The following is a 5,348-nucleotide window of genomic DNA, read 5'->3' as shown; positions in this document are numbered from 1 at the left end:
ACTTTGTAGATGGAGCAAATATAGAAGGTCTCCCGGCTGGACCACAGTGGGATGGGACCACCCGTGCCGGGACTAGAGCCAGTTCGTTCTCCCACCCTGCTGATTCCTTTCACCGGAAGGGCTGGGGAGGCCATAGAGTGGAGTGGAGTTGAAACTCCTGCTTGATTGTGCCCACTGTGATTTTTAGGGCGAAACGGTAGCAGAGCAGTAGTAAACAAAATGCTTTTTAAGGTCAAAAGTGAAAAATGCAAACAAAGTACTTATTGGATCCCATGGAAACTAACACATAACGATACTGACCCACTAGTTTCTTCCTCTGCCCCATTACCAAACAAAATGAATGTAGTTGTGCTGGCAGCAATCTGTGTTTGAAAAACCAAATTCAGGACCCCCGCACCTCTGTGAACATGGCGCTGCGAGCGGTGTGGAGCGTGCGGGCTGTGGCCTGCAGTCTGCGCGTGGCCTCCGCGCCCGCCGCACCCTGCCTGCCCCGGCCCTGGGGGCTGAGGGCGGGCGCCGCCCGGACACTGCGCATGGGCTCCGCTCTGCTCTCCGTGCGTAAATTCACAGACAAACATGAATGGATAACAACAGAAAATGTATTGGAACAGTGGGAATCAGCAATTTTGCACAGGAAGCTCTGGGAGATGTTGTTTACTGTAGTCTGCCTGAAGTTGGGACAAAACTGAACAAACAAGATGAGTTTGGTGCTTTGGAAAGTGTGAAAGCTGCTAGTGAACTCTATTCTCCTCTATCAGGAGAAGTAACTGAAATTAATGAAGCTCTTGCAGAAAATCCAGGACTTGTCAACAAATCTTGTTATGAAGATGGTTGGCTGATCAGGAGAGCACTCAGTAATCCTTCAGAACTGGATGAATTAATGAGTGAAGAAGCATATGAGAAATACATAAAATCTATTGAGGAGTGAAAATGGAACCCCTAAATAAACTAGTATGAAACAACTTAATCTAGCAAAGTTGTCTTAAATTAGTGGTACACAGAGATTTAAAATAGCAACTATTAGCAATACCAGTGGAGAAAGAAACTACTTGCAACAATGCTAATGAAAGAAAATACCCCTTAACTTTATAATGATTGCAGAAAAACACAACATGCATCTGTTTTGCAACACCCTCTGATTTTTATGCTCCAGTTATAATATTCAGAATACTGAAATTATCTTTGGTTAAAAACTAGTTATAAAAATTATGTAATTCAAGGATGACATTGTTACCTTAAGCCTTAAGCTTACATCTATCCCTGGATGGGGGTCAAAATGCTTAAATAATCTTTCCATTGGAAATAACTGGCAGTAGAGAAAGGTTTGTTAGTTGTAATGTGCCAGATAAAGAACAATACTACCTTAATTTTGCAATATACTGCACTTGCTGGTGCTATTTTTATACAATGAAGCAACAGCCTTGCAGGAAGATAGTTTAATAAAACATTCAACTTCTTCGTTAAAAAAAAAAGAAAAGAAAAGAAAAGAAAAACCAAATTCAAACAGACAAGTGAGCAAGTAGACAGATTCTGTTACCTTGATCCTTGAACCAGCCTGGATCTGCTGACTATCCAGCTCTTTCCGCATCTGTGAAATGGGCATAAAAAAGTATTGGCCTCATATGGCTTTTGTGAGGTACACAAAGAGAGCTTTTAGAGCATCACATGGTGCATAACGAGTGCTCATTGTGTGGTTGTTGTTATGAAGTGGAAATCTCTTTGTATCTCTCACACGGACCAGAGCCTCTTACTTAAAGGATTTCTATCCACACTTTATTCATTTATTACATTTGTTACGTGTCATACTGTAAAAGTAGTATTTGCTCTCAGTGAAAAATTTAGAAAACATAAATGTAAAAGAATCATGTATGAGCACTGTTTTTGTTGCATTTTAATCTTTTAAAAATGCATACATTGTTATTTTTATAAAATTGGGATCATACAACTGTTTTGTATGCCTATTTTTAAATTTAATATAATATGTCATGTATATTATATACATATATATAATACAATTTCTCTAGATCATTAGGTATCTTTTGAAAACAAGAATGATTTGAAGCACACACAGGGAGAGCGCCATGTGAGGCTACAGGCAGAGATTGGGGTGATGCTTGTACAAGCCAATAGATGCCAAAGATTGCCACCAAACCCCCAGAAGTTGGGAGAGAGAGTGGAACAGATTCTCCCTCACGGCCCTGAGGAGGAACCAACCCTGACGACACCACACTTTGATCTCGACTTGCAGCCTCCAGAACTATTTCAATTCAAGGATAAGAGAACATCCCAAGATGGCTTGAACTCCATCATGATAGGGCTTGCTAAGGGTGGAATGGATGAGGCATTGTCAGTGACTTCAGCTCTCGTCCATCACACATTCACTTTCCAAAGCACACCAACCAAGAAGGCAGATACTAAGTTAGCTTGTTCTTTATCTTCTGTCTTCTTGACAACCAAAACTGTTGTTTTTTTAAAGATTTTATTTATTTATTTGACAGAGAGAGAGGGGTCACAAGCAGGGGAGCTGGAGAGGGAGAAGCAGGCTTCCCACCGAGCAGGGAGCCCGATGCAGGGCTTGATCACAGGACCCCGGGATCATGACTTGAGCTGAAGGCAGACGTTTAACCGACTGAGCCACCCAGGCGCCCCTAACCGAAACTGTTTTTACAACTAGATCAACCAACCAAACAAGCAAGCAAACAAACAAAACCAAGAATGGCCAGAGATCAGGAAGGTAACATCTGGATAATTTGGAAACCTTGATGGGGTTTTTGTGGCAGGGACCAGTTGCATTTGTTTTTACATGGAAAGGTGACTGTATTTCAAATTCCATCCCCTCCGTTTTTCTGCCTCTTCTGATGTGAATTAATGGCCATGAATGGTGTGTTGTCTTTCTGAACTTTTTAGTGTTTTCCATTGGTCTATCCTATAGAGGTTTTGCATATTTTTGGGCAGATTTCTGAATACTTGATATTTTCATTGATAATTGGTTTATTTAAATTATTTTACTTTGTTTTTTCCTTTTTTAATTTAAATTTAATCAGCCAACATATAGTACAACATTAGTTTCAGATGTAGAGTTCAATAATTCATCAGTTTCATATAACACCCAGTGCTCATAACATCCCATGCCCTACTTAATGCCCATCCCCCATTTACCCCATCACTCCATCCACCTCCAGCAACCCTCAGTTTATTTCCTATAGTTAAGAGTCTGTGATGGTTTTCCTTCTTCTCTCTGACTTCCCATTCAGTTTGCTCTCCCTTCCCCTATGGTCCTCTGTGCTGTTTCTTATATTCCACATATGAGTGAAACCATACGATAATTGTCTCTCTCTCATTGACTTATTTCGCTTAGCATAATACCCTCCAGTTCCATCCCCGGTGATGTAAATGGTAAGCTATCATCCTTTTTGATGGCTGAGTAATATTCCATGGTGTACATATACCACATCTTCTTTATCCATTCATCTGTCGTTGGGCATTTGGGCTCTTTCTACTGTTTGGCTATTGTGGGCATTGCTGCAATAAATATTGGGGTGTATGTGCCCCTTCAGATCACTATATTTGTATCTTTGGGGTAAATACCCAGTAATGCAATTGCTGAGCCAGAGGGTAGCTCTATTTTTCACTTTTTAAGGAACCTCCATACTGTTTTCCAGATTGGCTGCACCAGCTTGCATTCCCACCAGCAGTGTAGGAGGGTTCCCCTTTCTCTGCATCCTTGCCAACATCTGCCATTTCCTGACTTGTTAATTTTAGCCATTCTGACTGGTGTGAGGTGGTATCTCATTGAGGTTTTGATTTGGATTTCCCTGATTCTGAGTGATGTGGAGCATTTTTTCATGTGTCTGTTGGCCATTTGTATGTCTTCTTTCGAGAAATGTCTATTCATGTCTTCTGCTGATTTCTTCACTGGATTATTTGGTTTTTTGGGTGCTGAGTTTGTTAAGTTCTTTATAGATTTTGGATATTAGCCCTTTATCTGATAAGTTATTTGCAAATATCTCCTTCTATCCCTTAGGTTGCCTTTTGGTTTTGCTGACTGTTTCCTTTGCTGTGCAAAAGCTTTTTAACTTGATGAAGTCCCAATAGTTCATTTTTGCTTTTGTTTCCCTGCCTTTGGAGATGTGTCTAGCAAGAGTTGCTGCAGCCGAGGTCTACGAGATTGTTGCTGTGTTCTCCTCTAAGATTTTGATGGATTCCTGTCTCACATTTAGGTCTCTTGTCCATTTTGAGTTTATCTTTGTGTATGGTGTAAGGAAATGGTCCAGTGTCATTCTTCTACGTGTGGCTGTCCAATTATCCCAACGTCATTTGTTGAAGAGACTGTTTTTCTTTTGGATTTTCTCTCCTGCTTTGTCGAAAATTAGTTGACAATAGAGTTGAGGGTCCATTTCTGGGTTCTCAATACTGTTCCATTGATCTCTGTCTGTTTTTGTGTCAGTACCATGCTGTCCTGATGATTGCGGCTTTGTAATAGAGCTTGAAGTCCAGAATCGTGATGCCACCAGCTTTGGTTGTCTTTTTCAACATTCCTCTGGCTATTCTGGATCTTTTCTGGTGCATACAAATTTTGGGATTATTTGCTCCAGCTCTGTGAAAAATGTCAATGGCATTTTGATAGAGATTGCATTGAATGTGTAGATTGCTCTGGGTAGCCTAAGACATTTTAACTAATATTTCTTCTTCAAATCCGTGAACATGTAATATTTTTCCATTTCTTTGTGTCTTCCTCAATTTCTTTCATAAGTGTTCTTTAGTTTTTCGAGTATAGATCCTTTTCCTCTTTGGTTAGGTTTATTCCTAGGTATCTTATGGGTTTTGGTGCAACTGTCAATGGGATTAATTCCTTAATTTCTCTTTCTTCTGTCTCATTGTTAGTGTATAGAAATGCAACTGATTTTTTTAAAAATCATATTGATCACTTTATTTAATATCAATCTATGTTCAGGAAAGGCTGGATAGCAAAACATTTAGGTTTATTTGCAGTTTCCTTTTTTTTTTATTATGTTATGTTAATCACCATACATTACATCATCAGTTTTTGATGTAGTGTTCCATGATTCATTGTTTGCGTATAACACCCAGTGCTCCATTCAGTACGTGCCCTCTTTAATACCCAACACCAGGCTAACTCATCCCCCCACCCCCTCCCCTCTAGAACTCTCACTTTGTTTCTCAGAGTCCATAGTCTCTCATGGTTCATCTCCCCCTCTGATTTCCACCCCCCCTTCAGTTTTCCCTTCCTGCTACCTTCTTCTTCTTCTTCTCCTTCTTCTCCTTCTCCTTCTTCTTCTTTTTAACATATAATGTATTATTTGTTTCAGAGGTACAGGTCTGTGATT

General features: G+C 40.1%; 1 pseudogene; it reads left to right on the top strand.

The window, feature by feature from the left end:
* The first annotated feature begins 392 nt into the window (after window positions 1-392).
* LOC102745708 (glycine cleavage system H protein, mitochondrial pseudogene) lies at window positions 393-962 on the top strand (annotated as a pseudogene).
* The last annotated feature ends 4,386 nt before the right edge of the window (window positions 963-5,348 follow it).

This window comes from Leptonychotes weddellii, unplaced genomic scaffold (assembly GCF_054177405.1).
Source record: "Leptonychotes weddellii isolate Sample4059 unplaced genomic scaffold, ASM5417740v2 HiC_scaffold_14075, whole genome shotgun sequence".
In the NCBI taxonomy this organism is placed as follows: domain Eukaryota; kingdom Metazoa; phylum Chordata; class Mammalia; order Carnivora; family Phocidae; genus Leptonychotes; species Leptonychotes weddellii.
The sequence above is the reverse complement of the archived record's forward strand: the minus strand, read 5'-3'. Positions and strand labels throughout refer to the sequence as shown.